This window comes from Corvus kubaryi, unplaced genomic scaffold (assembly GCF_017639235.1).
Source record: "Corvus kubaryi isolate FWS band 111438036 unplaced genomic scaffold, C.kubaryi_AGA036_p1.0 66, whole genome shotgun sequence".
NCBI classification, from domain to species: domain Eukaryota; kingdom Metazoa; phylum Chordata; class Aves; order Passeriformes; family Corvidae; genus Corvus; species Corvus kubaryi.
In genome coordinates this window covers 12,642,203-12,659,636 of record NW_024582054.1, presented here as the reverse complement: position 1 = coordinate 12,659,636, position 17,434 = coordinate 12,642,203, and the positions used below count along the sequence as shown (strand labels likewise).

The 17,434-nt window shown below is 38.9% G+C and overlaps 1 protein-coding gene across 2 annotated transcripts in view; it reads right to left on the bottom strand.

The window, feature by feature from the left end:
• The window catches only part of MIPOL1 (mirror-image polydactyly 1), a 189,867-nt gene extending 172,459 nt beyond the window's left edge, over nt 1-17,408 (bottom strand). Inside the window, exon 1 of one of the 2 annotated variants that reach the window (XM_042047431.1) lies at nt 17,373-17,408. The gene's annotated coding sequence lies outside the window, so the exon portion shown is untranslated. Of the gene's footprint in view, nt 1-16,879; nt 17,131-17,372 lie in introns of those variants that run through there. The other variant, XM_042047430.1, reaches the window with a different exon arrangement.
• Nucleotides 17,409-17,434: the final 26 nt, after the last annotated feature.

Here is a 17,434-nt window from a genome sequence, read left to right as displayed (position 1 = left end):
TAATCCATAACCTTTATGACAAAGGATGCTTCATGGATGCTTCATTCTTTTATATTTCAGGATACCATGAACAAACAGGTGGACGGGGTCCACTAGTGCCCTCTCACAATTTTATTGAATCAGGAATGGCCTCACTATGATCCTGAAAGAAAGAAATCCAATTATATCAAAAAATCGAAGGCGAGCCTGTTCTCACAGGTGGCTGAATTTCTGTATCTGTACTTCTGCAGTCTAATCCCTTTTCAGCACTTGGAAAGAAAGCCTGATTACATGGAAGCAGATCTCAGCGATCTCATCACCAGCCCAGCAGATGGAAGCTGCTGAGCTACTGCCTGTGCAGAAGCTTACCAAGCACTATACTAGAATTCCATAGTTGTTCAACATTTAGCATGCAAAACCATTTACCCTGAATCCAACCTGACAAACCAAAGATCACATTCTGATCCTGAAGCAGTGGCCCTTCCTTTGATGAAGCAGAACAAGTTACAAGCTTATATAAAACTTACAATTTCAGAAGGAAACGAAAGACCATTTGAAATCCCAGCAATTACTTAGAAGAGTTGCTGTCAAGTACAGCTATCGAGTCATTACTCTCTGATGTGATCTAACTCAGGTAAGAGTACAAATTCCTGACCTCTGTGACACTGGTACTTTGACAGAAGCCCAAAAAAGCTGGACGCTAAAAAGCAACAGGTGCAGAACTCCTTGCTGCTGAATAAAGGCAGCTGATGAAGCCATGCTTTGGAAGCCAACATGTGTGGAAAATGTCCAGTTTGTTAAGAAGTCTATTTTTTATTGTCCTAGGACTCAAAAGCTCCAATACACTACATATGAAAAAACCCATCACTGAACATTATGGCTTATTTATTAAATGTGTGTGGTATGATGAGTGGCAGCTGTTTCAGTTCACTACCTACATGTTTCAAATTCTGGCTTGAAATTCAGTTACTAAGAGGTTGATGCTCAGATGCTCAGCTGAGGTACCCAACACAGAGTCACTTCTGTGAGAAACTAGAATCCATTTTATTGTCCTGTCAAGTCTGAAAAATAGTTAAATTTCCTTCTCTTGAAGACATACCAGAGATTTGATTCTGGATAAAATAAAGCTTTCCTGATAGGAAGTAATTTATTACAGAAATGTACTCTTAAATCATGGGCTCCACCATCTACATGGCATTTGGATCCCATCAACTATATCTCCAGTACATGCAAGACTGAATAGGGCCAACCTAATTTCTCAGTGTAACTGTGACAACAGTTACATTCTCACTCCCAGACCTCAAGTAACTTTTGCATTAATCTCTACTTAGCAAAGGTATGTTAATTTGGCTACAGATAATATATGGGAGGATGCTGAGAGCATTGATACCTATTCACTCCTTTGAAAAACCAAAACTACTCTAAGCTCTAACACTATAATGCAAATAACATATGTATAGTAGGAAAGATGGTGCTTATCACTTTCATTTTATTCACTTTGTATTTTCTGCAGGAGATATGTGTTTTCCAGGTGATGGCGTTTCCTTTTACTGACCTTGGCATTCATCAGGACCATACTATGATTTATACTGAGACTTCCAGGCCTTTATCTGATCTTATAAATAAATGTAAAATACATAAAACAATTATCCTAGTGTAAAATTGAATTTTATCTCTCTGTAATCAGCTTTTGTCTATGATACATATTTCTATGTTTGAATACAATTCAAAATTAATAATAGGCATAATTTATTTTCTGACTTTTCATTATCTTGACATTTTAACAATCTTTTTTTTTATATACTCAGGCTTTAATTTTATCTAGGGCTTCAACCCCACAGTTCCTTTTTAGACATGTACAATGTGTATTTCAGAATATCCGTTCAAGGAATAAGTCTGCTAAAAGAACACACTGGCCATTTAACAGACCAAGAAAAAGTATTAAAAATAGCAGAGCTTTATAACAAAGAAAACCACCAGATTATGAGAGAAAATGTAGCACTGCATGTAAATGACAGAAAAAACCATACTAGAAGAAATCAGAAGTTACAGTGAAGAATTAGAAGTAAAAAGTAGAGTTCTGAAGTTGGTGATTGTGGAAAATTATAAACAGACAACTTAGATTTAATTTTTTAATAACTAAAAGAGACAATGAAGGAAGTCTCTTTCCTATTAAAGGGCAGTCACAACTTTATACTGAATGCCATAGCATTAGCAATTTAACACAGAGATTAGTCTTATCTGGACATGAGGCTTTCAGTATTTTAACAAGTAATTTTTTGGCCTTAAATGCAATTTATACAAATGCACCTATCTAATAGTTTACTTTCTTTTCTTAATTCAATTGATTAACTTCAACCAATGATCCTTAATGTTTTACTACCTCAGACATACATATGTTGACTTCAAAGAAAGTATGTCTCAAGTCAAGTTCTCACTACCATGTAAGGCTTAAGTAGACTTCATATGCAAGTGCTATGGTTTACACAGAAGACTTCATTTAAAGCAAAAGGCTCAGAATTAGAGAAGATCAGGCAGGAAATGGGAAAAAAAAAGAGACACAGACATATACAATACAGCATGAGAAAATATCCTAAAAGGATTGTGACAAATAAATACAAAGAATGTCATGGCTGTATGTGCCGAGAGCAAAAGTGTCACTTTCCATACAAGGCAAGAAATCCACAGCCACTCTGCACAAAGCCACACTGGCCACACCACAGCTGTATGTGCAGCAGCACTGGGATTCCTTCACGTCTGCAGCAAATGAAGCTGCTCACTGGGCCTTTGTGATTAGAGGAGGAATGTGATAACCACGGTGGTCTAGACTGCTACAAGTAAAAACAACACACGCCAAAATGAGTGGTCCTTGGTTTGAAGTGGCTGTGGTCAGGATGAGGCATGTTTAGGAAGCAGTCCCTTGAATACCTTGTGACAAACACACGTGGAGAAAATAACACGAAAGAACAGTGTAGTTAACTGAATAAAAGGTTAAAGAAAATAAACAATACTTTTGCAGCTTAGCATTTATTTCTGAACTGCTGGTGCAACTCTATGCTTGGCAGAAAAGCTATGAGGCTTTTGGTAGCTTGACAAGACAATCTACAAGCTTGAATGAAATGTTCAGCTTAAGGAATTAGAATAAATCTGATGACTGATGTGCTACTGAATGTGACAGACTGTCGTCTGTTTTAAACAGGATCTCTGTAGGATGTACTGAAAGCCGTATTTTCCCATTGCCTTAAACATACTAAGATTTTTCCCAAAGAATTCTGGCTAATATATTAAGACAAAAGATCTCCTCAAACTCTTGGCGTTTCAATAAAATAATGAAATAGCCATTTGGTTTACTTGCATAATTAATTCATGCTGACACTGTACTTCTGTGATTAATTTACAACCAGTCACAAAAGTATACAACAAAAACAATTACTCTAACTTCTTGAATTAACTATAAAATTATAAAATATGCACAATAAGTGATTAAAGCAGCTTATCTAAACACTATTTGTATACAGAATTTAATATGTAGAAATATCAAATTGGTTATCTGTTATCAAAGCAGATTTTATACAGAAATAGGTACAGGCATTCCTTAATAGCTCTTGAAAATCAAGAAAAAATTATCAAAAAATCTACAGTCAAATGGTATTACAACACATAACCAGGCATATATTAAAAAAACAACTTCAGTTTTAATTTGGCCAGATCCTTAAAAATTGTAAACCGTTACTTTAATTATATACATAGACACATATATAAACAATGTAAAATAAGATAAAAATCCTTGGAATGTAATTTATGCTATTTTAAAAACCTTATAAGAAACAAAAACTTTGGCAAGATCTAGGGAGAAAGAGGAATATCCTTCTTCTATGTAAATAGTCCCTGTAGGAATTACTAAGGTGTTTTACCATCTCCTTATCCTAGAGATAATGACTCAAATCTGTCCTACAAACACAAAATATGGAAAAAAGGATTTTTTGACATATCCACTTGGAATCTGTACCTTAGATATAGAGAATGGGCAAAACTGCTCATTGGTGGATAAAGTGCAGTAACATCAGTTTGAACCACACTGCATTTGCAAAGCTGAGAAGGGAAGCCAGCACAACCCCCCAGCTCCAAAGAGGAATGCAATCCACCTCCAAAGGGGAATAAGAATGAAACCACCACCAAAGTAATTCAACCTTCAGAAGAGGCTAAGTGTCAGAAGTATACATAATTTAAGATACATTAGCCATCAGGTACATTTCCCTCTTAGCTGATTAATTTGCTTTCAACTATAATTTCATACAACACATTTCTAAGAACAGAACAGTCCATATTGCTTAGCTCATAAATGTCAGTATTAAACTAATTTATCTTGCTAGTTCTCTTTACTGCTATACTGTTTCTAGGCATGACCCAGATTGCAAGTATAATATCACATGTATTTTACTGACAGACTAGAGTTAAGATTTTGAAAGATGCTTTACCATTATAGCTAGTGAGCTTCTATGTCCAAATAAAAGCTGAACTCAGAATATTAAAGCTTTGCCCAGTCCTGCTGCTAAGAGGCAAATTTAAGTCATAAAAAAAATTCAAGGACCTCAGTCAAAATAGTTTTGCTTGTAAGACTGCAACTATGTGTCCCTTCTTTCCCCATTTGCACTCAGAAATCACTCAGAAGATCAAGAGACCTTTTTCAATCAGTTGTTGCTTTACAGCTGATCAATACAGAAGATCACAAGCCTCTGCACAAGCTAATGTTTTGTTCTGTGTTTTGCAGGAGTTCTTTATATGGCTTAAATTACCATAATCTCCTTCCCCACACAATGTAACCTGTTAACAAAAACCGCTGTGCCACGGATAAAATCTCAGGCTAGAGGCGACTATCAATAGGTCCTTGAGGTACTCTATACAGTCAGCAGAAGAATGTGTTACTCATGCTTATATCAGAATTACAAACTAATCTGTGATCTTTTGGATTGAGAGAGAACCAGAGCCTAGAAGCTCAGATACTTCCCAAAGCTTCTCAAAATTGCTAGCTCTACATTTCTATCATCTTCCCTGGGTCAAAACATCAGTTCTCACTACAACCTTTGCTATTCAACATGTGCTGTACTTCCCTGCTGAATGCTTCAGGCACTACATAAAATCTCTCAAAGGACTCAGGTGCTGATACATAAGGAATGCTGAACACACAGAGGTGGTCTCCACTTTCTTCAGAGCAACTGCCAAATTCAACTGATGCATCAAGCACAGAAAAACACTGGTTATCACTCATCTTTTCATGATGTTCTCCTTGCACTGGCAGGTGCAAGACTTGGTGTTTCTGTATTTTGTTTTTTAAAAACATTTAAAGGCCAAGTTTAATGAAGGCTTGTCTTATTTCCCCCACCTTTCAATGACCAGTATATCCACCCTGTTGACTTTACCACTCATTTCATGCATCATACGAGATTATCAAGCTCTTCTTTTGCTTCTAAGGGCAAACATTCATTGGAATGTAATTTTCTGAACATTTTGTCTTTTCAGCTCTACCCTGTATTTCACTGAAAGCTTTGCTGTCAAACTTTTTCTGAAAAAAACCCCAACCCTCCTCTCCAAAGAAAACATCCCTTTAACAAGAACATAAGCTAAACTTTGTAACCATGCCCTTGAGAGGCAGGGAAAGCTTATTTTCATAAACACTCAAGTCAAATACTTAAATTCTGCTACAGCTTCTTATTTGTGCTAATATGACTGCCTCTGGTACTAACTAAACCAAAATTCAAAGAACAATGGCTCAAAACAAAAGGGCATGATCATTCTCAAACAAAACACTGGTGGCTTAAGACACATCGCTAATGCCAAATATATATGTTGCAACTTCATTCATATGTGACAAGTCACCATTGCATAGAAGTAAAATTTCTTCTAAATTATTATTAAAATTTTAAAAATTGACACTTGCTCAAGTAAATTGTACTTATATAAATTTATAAAATCCTCCCTCAAAAATGTAAGCTGTATATCCATCTAAGTGTCTATCATCAGTGCTGCTACAAATTTACAAAATGCCTTTCATAATGCATTCTAGAAAAGAGTATTTGTACTATTGAAAAGATATGTTACTACTTTTACTGACTCTGGTTTGGATGTAGTTAACTTCCTTCACAGTTGTGCACATGGTACTTTGCTGTTTTGGGGTTATAGCTAAAACAGTGCTGATAACATCCCAGTATTCTGAATATTGCTTACACTTCTTATACAGCATCAAGGCTTTTGTTTCCCACCAACTCTGTCACTCCAGAGAGTAGCTTGGGCGTGGACAAGAAATTGTGAGGGACAGAACTGACCCAAACCAGCCAAAAGGATATTCCATACCATATAATGTCATGCTTAGCAATGGAAACTAGGTAAAGCAAAGAAGGGGTTATGTGGTTTTTCTTCCAAAGCAGCTGTTCTCTGAGACTGGCTGGACCACAGTGCGCTGCAGGTGAGAGGTGGCAAGTGACTCTGTTTGCATAAATTTTCATTGTTTTTAGTTTTGATCGTTTGTTCTTCTTTCCTTTTCCTTCGCTTATTAAACTGTCTTTGTCTCGGAACATGAGTTTTCTTCCACTGTCCTTATTTTCTTCATCAGCCTGCTGGGCAGAGCAGCAAGCGAGCAGCTGTGCAGGCATTTAACTGCTGGCTGGGGTCAACCCCACACTTGACTCTTTATTCCCTCCCTCCAAAGCACAAGGATGTTTATAGTTGTGATTTGTGTCCCTGTTTTAAAAATGCAGTGAAACACTAACAAGTTGGAATACTGTCTAGAGCTTCCTCTCTAGACTGCAACAAATAACTGGGTTTGAATGACTGGAGTGCTGTACTAGTTTGCTACCATGAACCACAGAATGGTTTGGGCTGGAAGGGACCTTGAAGATCACCTGTTTTCAACCCCCTACCATGGGCAGGGAAACCTTCCATTAGACCAGGTTGCTCAAAGCCCCATCCAAGTATGCGCCATGTGAAAGAAAAACCATCATTTCATTTTTGCAAACCATAAGCAAAAGTGAACACTAATCATTAAAACAAATAAAGCAAACAAAATTATACTATTTCAGAAGATTTCTAACAGAGTAGTTTATTTTTAACAAATGCTTTCACAATCTCACTTTTAAGTCCATTCCCTAACATCTGAATGCCAGTTTAACACACATAAGGAACAGCAGGTAGAAACACATTTCCAAAGATTATTTCAGATTGCAATTTAGGCCAGTATTCATACAGTCATCAGACAAATCTGCAGGCTTTGAGAATGACTTAATTTTTCTTTTGAGATATAAGGTACAGTACAGGAGTGTTACTGCACAGAAATATTAGTCAGAGCAAAAACACCAGGGACCCACACCCTTCCCATTGTTTTGAAATGTAAACATTAAGACACTTGGAATTTCAAATAAAAAAATGCAGGGCATATGTTATAGAAATGGCGTACCTGTTACAATCACAGAATAATACTAATCTCTCAGATATTTCAAGCATAGCCTTATTGGCACAAACCCAGCAAAAACTTACACAGCAGTAACAAAACCTTACTACCTATTATCTCTCAAATACTTCCCTCCTTTCTATCTTTAAAATTAAGAACTGCATTTCAAATTTTCAAATAAAATTAGCATCTTGCTATTTAAGAACTGTTCTCACACTAGAGTAACTTGTTGATATACAAAACTTCATCAGGTAAACTGATTTCTAAAGAAAGTTGCAAAAAACTTGGATATTTTTCACAGTTCTACAAGTGGCCAACACAAATGTCAACAAACCCAGTCCACTGTATCATTTAGTTGAGCCACGTAACACAGCTCTGGGCTGCGGGTGCGGACACATACCATGCAAAACAGGCAATGCTCAAGATTAGCTACTGCTGATTTTGGATTTCTGAACTGCTCTATTCAACAATTTTCTACACTCAAAAATATGGTTAAAAAAAAAAATCCACAGTTAGTATATATGAGAAACAAAAATACAAAACTAAATCCCAACACTTGTATTTTAATCTGCTTTGCAAATTTCTTAAGAGCTTCCCATAGGCCCTGTTTTCGATGGTTTCAACCAAGATTTGCCTAAGGACAGGCAGCTGACTCAGAAATTAACTGAAAAAACGTGGCAAGCCACATGGGCTCTAGTCCCTGCAGCACTCTGGAACAGATCAGGGTATTTCACCTGATCACCTGCCCATCATGAACACCACAAAATTGTCCCTAAGCATCTCAGCACACAGTCACTGCCTTGACTTGCACAGATAATAGCAGACATTTAATTTTAAACCCACGTTCATTTAGATGAATAAAACATCACAGATACACGCTCAAGAAGCCACTCCCGCCTGGTGCTCAGGTTAGAGAGGCTGGAGGTTCGCTCACGAGCCTGCTCAAGGCCGGCTGCTGGCACAGGGCTCCATCTACCGGTGTGCGACCCTGCACACCTATGGGAAGAGCTGGTGGGGGAAAAAATAAATTAAAATCTCAACAGCTGTTTCACATCTCTGTTTGCTAATGAGATATTCAGAAGACATAACATGAGACTATTCAGAAAACACTACTCTTTCAGAAGAAATCAATCAACAACTACATGCACTCACATGCTAGCTTGAAACTGTTGTACATGTATGAAATCTTTGATTATCCTTTAACATTTGTAAAATACGTCTCAAAAACTGTTCTAAAGAAGCACCATTTTCTACAAGATGTAGCATATGACTACACTCTCCCAATGCAGATGTAAAGCTTTATTGTTCCTTCTAAATGCAAGCAAATAAGCAAATACATAACTCTCAAAAATTACTGAAAACTGCATAATATTGGCACAATTTAAGGCAATAGAGGTGGTCTTTTTCTTTAAAAAAGAGAACTCCTCAAACATGCATAACCAAAGTTTCAGAAGGAGACTGCTATCAGTATTCATCAAGGCTATTTCTGCACAGTGTGACCTGTACTATGTCTCACTTTAAAGATTAATTTGACTACTGCTGTAACATGCAGCATTTCTCAAATTGAGCCATTTAAACCTTGTCTTAATAACCCCACTGTGCCTTCAACTCATGTCTGGGAGTGAAAAAGAGCAGTATCTTTCCCTCCCCAGCGCCCTTCGTGCCCATCAGCCAAGGTTATTGAGCTCTGGCTGCAGAAGAGCAGACTAAACAGAAAGCAGCAGAAGCAGTGCTATGCCTTCTGTGCAGCACTTCAGGAGATGCCCAAGCTTGCCAAGGGCCAACAGCTGGCTGACCAGCCAGCCCAATTCTGTTCTCCAAGGCATGGCTAGCAAGATCAGCAGCTAACTTACGACATGGTGCAAGAAAAGAGACAATGCAAGAAATGGACAGTGAGATCCACAACTCCACCCCACTTCTTTTCTTTAAACATCCTGCCTCACACTCAAACACCATGTTGAAGGCAGCTGAGCAGGGCTCAGAACAGGGTAAGGGAATCCTTGAAAAACCCACATCCCTCACACAGTACCTAAATACAGGAAAAGATATGACTAATTTAGTCAGGAACACCTGAAAACAACCAACAGATGGTCACAGCAAGAAGGCAGGAATGGAGCAGAGACCAGTAAAATTGAGGCTCTATGTATTATCCTATAAGGCAAGAACTGGTGAACAAGTGCATCAGGGAATTCACATAGCTCCTCCTGTGGCTCAGTTTTCCCAATGTAGCTTGTTCCCTATAAATTACACTTAAAGAGACTAATAGAAAAGAACATCTCCTACAATAAACTTTACACAGCACCACAAAATGAGAATAGAATACTGTCTTTTTTCTTTTATTTTAACTGTAAGGAAAAGCAAATTTTAAAGCTTGAAAGTGGCTTTTTACTTGCTAAATTTGAATTTTAATCAAAATGCATTTTAGAATAAAACTGAGCAGAACTATTGGGTTGCTGATGTCTCTTTAAGGAACAATGATATCAATGCAGGCTACACTTGAGAAGGATATAGGTGTGGAACTACATCCTTTTTCATCATACAGTCAGGTGCAAAGGGAAAAGTTAAACTTCAAGATTCCTGTGGTTTAATGAAAATAAATACCATTACAAACAGATCCAAGAACACAGACGCATTAAATACTGTTTGTTTTCCTTCAGATATAGATCATGGGAATGGAGATTTTAACTACTTCAAGACTAATTTTTATTTCGTTTTAAGCTGTTTACACCGTCAGCAATCTCCGGGTATCATGACAACTAGCAGAAGAAAAAAATAGAAAAAAGTGGGAAAAAGCAAACCAGCATCTGTGAAAACAGTTTTCAATTGGTATCTAAGTATTTGATTGGCCTACTTTGATTACACTGAGCAACTGAATGTCTATCATAGTTCTGTATCACTCATCTAGTAATATTTGTAATAAAGAAATTCAAAGTAAGAACACATTTCTGTAGCCCTACAAAAAGAGCTACAAAAATTTCAGTAAATCTTAAAATGGTGGTGGGTGTTTCACAGTGCCAATTTCCTTATTACAAGACAGGTATCAAGCAGCAAACTGGTCACAGTGCTCAGGTCAAATCTCAGACAAGGAAAACCACATCCTAACACTCTGCCATAATAGCAAATGGAAAAACTGCCTGTGTCTGTGCACACACAAAAAACACACTCTAGAAATACATGATGAAAAATACTGCTTTGTTTCTCATGCTTGTGTCTAAAAATTTACATAGCCAATTTAACTCATTCCCACCCACTAATCACCTAATGCCACAAAATTCCTAGAGAAGCTGAAATTTTATTTACTTGAATGTGAATAACAAGAACACATTGAGAAACAGCATCTTAAAGCAAGTCCAACTGTAGATCACAGAAATTTTAAGAACAGTATTTAAGAAAAGTCAGTTGTGACTTTCTAAAGGTAATACTAATAAATTTATTAATCTATTCTACAGATACCGATGATTTTATTATATCAATACCACTAATGATATTATAGCATGGGTATAATTTAGGCAACTACAACAAGCATAAATTATAACACCTGACACAACACTGCATCAGATATGTATCTTCACATTTCACCATAAAATCTCTCTCAAACAGCACTAATTTTTACAAAGAAAAGTATAACTATGTATCATATTATTACAGAGAGCAATAAATGCTTAAAAAAAGAATACAATCATTTTCACATAACTTCTTTCAATAGCATTAAAGACACCATTGAAATGTCTTAGCTTTTCTCATTATGCTCAGTCAGTGTTCTCAGATCTCTTAATGCACTCAGCTGCAAGCTGAGATGCTATTTTTCTTGGTAACTAGGTTAATCTTTTTGGCAGTCAATTCCTAAAATGAAGTTAAATCTATAATAAATAGAAATAAACCAACAAAAACATAGTACAAACTGATATTTTCAAAACATAGTACATAACTGATATTTTCTTTCCTATCAAATGCAGTAGGCAAGCAGTAAGAATGGTTCCACTTCCTCACCTGTTGAAACATCAGAATTAACAAGGAGAGGGGGTCAAACATATACATTTGGAAATATTGCAATGAAAGAAAGCTAAAGCAGACCTGATTAATCCCAAGGGAAACAAGTCAAGAACATCTTAAAAAAAAAAGATGTAATACAAAGATTTAAACATATTTAACTTTATGCATTAAAAACTGAAACAATGAAAAATGTACTTTAAATTGTGTAATCATTCTACAAAAAAGAAATATTTTAATACTTTTCATTTCTATACACCTTAACTGCCATGCCTCGGAAAGCCCTACGCCCTTTTCACCAAGCTGACCTAAGCTCAGGATCATTCTTTTGTTAAACTGGCAACTAAGAACATTTTCAAGTTCTAGTCCCACCAGGGGCAATTCATAAAATGCCCACCCATGAAACAATTCTTCAGCACTGAACAGTCCCTTTACAACTGGACATTTTTATTTACAAGCTAAAGTACAAGTCAACTTGTAAATTGGCTTAAATAAATTACTACCATAAATTAAAAATGCAGTCTGTTTGCTTCAAGTACACCAGTTTTTGATCCCATATTAAATTCCCTCACAGTGGAGCATCACAGCATCTTCAGAACAGTTTTGATTCAAACACAACGCTGTTCCCATTCCACAAATCCTGATAAAAACTACCACCCCCTCCCTACAAAGACCTAATCAATAACCAAGCATTTTAATCCTCCTTTGTCCTTTGTACTACATTACTGAACCAGATTAGATTTTTCTAATTTATTTCACACTTAACATTTAAATTAGTGCATAGCTAGTCAGAATATTACTATTTAAATGAACGTATAACTTAAAGATCAAATTCTGTCTTCAACAGATTTACATAAAAGGACAGAAAGGATAACATTTGTCTACCAGCATGTTATGTGGATCTCCTTAACTCAATTTATTACGGACTTCATGGTGCAAAAATTAATGCCCTCCAGGAGCTGAACTCATTACCAACTATTTCTTCCAAACCCACAGTGTAATCCTATGCTTCTGTGACCAATCGGAGTTTGCCATTCACTTAAAGGGAAGTTGGATCTGTTCCTGTGTTTGCTACTCTATCAAGAGATAGATACTGAACAAAATGATACCACAGCCACTGTCTTGACTTTTTTGTATTACATAACAGATACTATGAACCAGTTCCATGTACTTTAGTCCCTGCTAAAAATGAAACAAACATATTGATGATCATTTTAACTACACATGAAGTCAACAATAGGATCACAAACGTTTTTTCAACGTGAATTTCCAGAATATATTTCAGCAACTATAATGGCAACCAGCCTGTAGTGGAGTGGACCCTACTCAGCCCTTCAATGCCCTCCCTACTCCAGAACCCACAGGAGCATTCCTGCAAGTCATCTGGTGCACGTACAGTACACCCAAGTCACAACACACACACAAACAGCCTCCCACCAGCCACCTGACCCAATAAACTCCTTGTACGTGCCTATTTGAGAAAAGCACAGGTAAACAAAACAAAAGCTAACAAGCAAACAAAAAAGGGAAGAAAATAAGCTGTACACATACTCTGGTGGCCAAAGTGAAGTTCACCATAGGCCACAGGTACCACAGCTCTAACTTTCGAAACAACAAATGCTTTCAGAATAATTAATTGAACCACTGAGTTTTAATTCCCCTGAAAAGCAGGAAATAAATATTTCAATGCCTTTGGCAAGGCTCAGCCAAGTGTAACGGTGCACAGTAAATACAATAAGCTTTTTTCATGTTTAGATGTTCAATAAAATAGAGAGTAAACACTTAAACATACTGCATTGTGATAGGCATTCAATTTAAATGATCATGTCTCGTACTTAGGACGGATCAGCAATGCGTGTTTCACACTTCATACAAAAAGTTTCAAGAAATTTAATTTATTTTAGAGAACTGTAACCTACATGGGAACATTTCAAAAAATATTATTTGATTCATTGATACTATGAAAACCAAAGATCAATCCCAGCAATATCTCATGTTGTGGTGGGCTGTCTCTGACTGGAATCCAGGTGCCCACCAAAGCTACTCTATCACTTCCTCCTCAGCTGGACAGGGGAAAGAAAAATATAACAAAAGACTCACTCACCAATCATCATCATGAGCAAAACAGACTTGACTCAGGGAAATACCAAACTTTAAAACACCTTCCTCTCGCTTCTTCCTGGGCTTAACTTTACTCTGTTTTCTCTACCTCCTCTCCACCACAGAGAAGAGGGACAGAAACAGGGTTTACAGCCTGTTCATCACACATTGTCTCTGCTGCTCATTCCTCCACAAGCTCCTCCAGCATGGGTCTCCCATGGGCTCCCTGCAGCCAGCAAATCTGCTCTAGCATGGGCTCCTCTCTACAGGTCCACAGGACCTGCCAGGAGCCTGGTACAGCACAGGCTTCCCATAGGGTCACAGCCTCCTTTGGGCACATCTGTCTGCTCCAGCGTGGGGTCCTCCGTGGGCTGCATGTGGATATCTGTACCACCATGGGTGTCCATGTGATGCCAGGGCACACCATGGTCTTCACCACAGGCTGCAGGGGAATCTCTTCTCTGATGGCTGGAGCACCTCCTCCCTCTCCTTCGTCACTGATCTTGGTGTCTGCACAGTTGTTTCTCTCACACATTCTAACTTCTCTCTCCAGCTGCAAGTGAGAATTCCCACTGCCCCCGCTTTCTTAACTCTGTTATCCCAGAGGTGCTACTGCCACTGTTGACAGGGTCAGCCTTGGCCAGCAGTGGATCCATCTTGAAGCTGGCTGGCATTGGCTCTGTCAGACATGAGGGAAGCTTCTAGCAGCTTCTCACAGAAGACCCTCTGCAGCTCCCTTGCTAAAGAACCTTACCACATAAAGTCAATACACATTTAACTATTTTCAAAACTCTAACATATAATACTTTTTAGTATACCAGAGGCCACCACTCTGCAGAAACTCTCAGTTTGCATTTTAACCTGTCCCTAAAAGACAAAGGTCCACATCAAGAATCATCATGGAAAACAGAAGCCTGCTGTTATGAAGCTAGCAGGGAGCTTCCTCACAAAACTAGCAGGGAGCATGCCAAGTACCCTGTCACTTAAAAAACTGGTGGCTGAAAGCAGCAGAGATTTATCTTAACAGCTGAGCATTGACACTGGTTCTTTCCATAGCTGTATCTGTTCCACAAATAAAGATTCAATACTGTTTCTCTTACTCCTTCAAAACCATTTTCCTTTCAAAGGAAAAGGAAAACGGCAGCAATCATACTTACAGGAATATCTGTCAGTTGCAACATTAGCCCGTAGTTAAATCTGTCAATAGTCAGCTGCCCAGAAGGGTTGTTTGTTTCAAAGGTAAATTTCAAAACATTGATTACCCACACAGGATAACAGATGTAAAAGTGAAAAGAAGCCTCTGCATTGATTTGGATGACCTGCACTAAAGTGAGCCTCAAGTCAGATCACCAATTCATAGCTTAAAACAATTTCACTATGGCATTTCACTGCCATCAACTGCAGCATCTACTCTGCCCTATGTTTAGCAGACTAAAAATAGGTAGCATAAAGATACATTAGGATATCTCCCAAGTTCATGACTAATTTTACACAAAACTGTGATCTATAGGCAGGATGCTCTTCCTCTTTAGCTTGCGTGTATATTCTTGCTTTAAATTCTAATGAATAATTTGTTGTTTCTTTCCACAGAGAACTATCAAACAGCTATTTTCTCTTCTCCCCTAACCCCTTCCAGCAAGATCTGAAAACTCCCTTACTTTTTTACTAACCTAGGCACTCTCAGAAACTAAAACCCTCACAAACTGCAAAAAGCTACATGTGGGCCATGTGGCATCAGCACCATACTCCTATTTGTGCCAATAATACAATGTGTTGGATTTGTCTTGCTGCAAAAGAAATACTAAGCCTGAAACAAAACCTTGTTTTGCTTCTTACTGGTCAGGGAGAGTTTAACACCATTATAATGCATTTCTAATTTAGCATCATCTAGAATGACTTCCAACAAGCAGGGAGATAGATTAACAGAATGCGAAGAAAAGTAACATTTCCTTTTCCAAAACAGGCAAACTAGTAACTAAAAGAGAAATTAAGTAAATCCAGAAACAAAGCAAACAAACAAAAAGGCAAGAAGTCTGATTAGTTATCATGTGAAAACTGGGGAAGAGATTTTAAAAATTTAATTTGTCACCCACTAGTGTTGGGCAGTAGTCCCCATTACAAACAGTAATGGGAATCATCCTCTAAAAAACTTGCAGTATCACTGCAAGAAAACTTGTAATACCTACAGAAACTAGTAGCAGCAACTGTCCCTACCTTCTTAAATCCTATTCATGATTTCACCTCCCAGTCTCTCTCTTCACTTTCCATACTGCAGCCAGAACTGCAGTAACTTCTTAGCTGGACAGGCAAGACAAGTTTACCACTTTCAAGATCCTGAAATCAGTGCTAATCCCTTTACCAGTGACAAGGCAGAAGAGCTCATAGCCATCAAATTGATGGCACCTCATTGGTGTACACAGCTCTGTCTCACATGGCTTAAGAACCTTGTCATGAATGACAACATTCTGGACACTAAACAGCAAAATAAAGCAAAACAGAACCACCATGTAAGTAGCATGCATAACTGGCATGACAGTTTTAACTCTTGTTAAACCTCACAAGATTTATAAGTTAGTGCCATAACATATTGAAATAAACAAATAATCTGAACCAAGTGGTTTCAAGTTAAACCAGAGTTGTACATTCCTATAGCAGAACTGGTCAAGTATGGATGCTCAAGGACAGGTACAAGAACAAGGCAAGCACATCACTGCACTTCCCTAAAACCCACAGATCCTAGAACCTCCAATATTGCAGCTCTGAGATCTTCTGAGCCAGAAGCACATTGCTGTGGTTAACCAATTTCCTTTCCACAGCTAAAGCAGCACTGCAATTTAAGACTGTTCTAACTGTAGTTAGAGCTTGCTGGAATATTCAAAGGCCAGTACGGTGCTGCAGAGCACTCTGAATTCCCGAACTCGGGCTGAACAAACTCCTAAAAGTAAACTAGCTCCAATCACCTCAACCCCCTGAAGTAATACGTAGACCCAGCTGTGGTTGTTCCACAGTCAAACATCGGAGGGTGTGTTGTCTCAGGTAAAATAGTCCTTTGGGTGCATTTACAGAATGTTTTTCTCCCAAACTGTTCACACGGAAAAACCATAGCTTTTTTCCTCAAAAGAAACATAATCAAGAATTCTGACTAGCAAGAATTACAATAGGAGCTGAGGTATACAACTCATTGGGATTTCCTAAGCAGCTTTTCTTAAGTCATAAATATTAAAAAAAAAAAGGCACAAACTTTATTTGGCATGTTCTTCTGGTGCGGTTCCCCCCCCCCCCTTTTTTTTTTTTTTAATGTATTATTACAGTGCTGAATAGCTTCCACAGTTTGTTCCCATCTGACACTAAAGATCCAGCACCGACCTCCTGAATTTGTTCGGGGCAGGTTTCATCTCGGACTGCTCCGGCTCCCTTCCCAGCGCTGCCCCCCTCTCGGAGGCGGCAGCCCGTCCATCCCTTCCCTCCCCCCTAAGCCGACAGCCTCTGGGACTCCAAATCGCGCATCCCCGCTTGGGAAACTTGCTTCACCCTATCTCCAGAGGCGGAGCGGACGGCAAGTCGGGCAAGCCGGGGTCGCCCGGCGGCCACGGGGAGGTAACATTAACCCAGCCAAGGGGCTGTCACGGCACACGCAGCCGGCCAGCGGCGCAAGGGCCCGGCGGCGGCGCGGCCCCTGGGGTGGAGGAGGCCGGGCAGGGCCGCTTGCCCGCGGGGAGGCGCTGGGGGCAGAGCGGCCCGACCTAACACCGCCTCGGCGGGACGCGCCGCCGCCGCCGAGCCCCGCCGCAGAGGATGGGGCGAGTTCCAACCCGAGCGCCGCGGGGCGGCCCCAGCCCCGGCCCCGCCGCCCCGTTACCTGCGCGCTCCGGCCCCGCCGCCGCCTCCGCAACAAGGAAACTTGCTTCACCCTATCTCCAT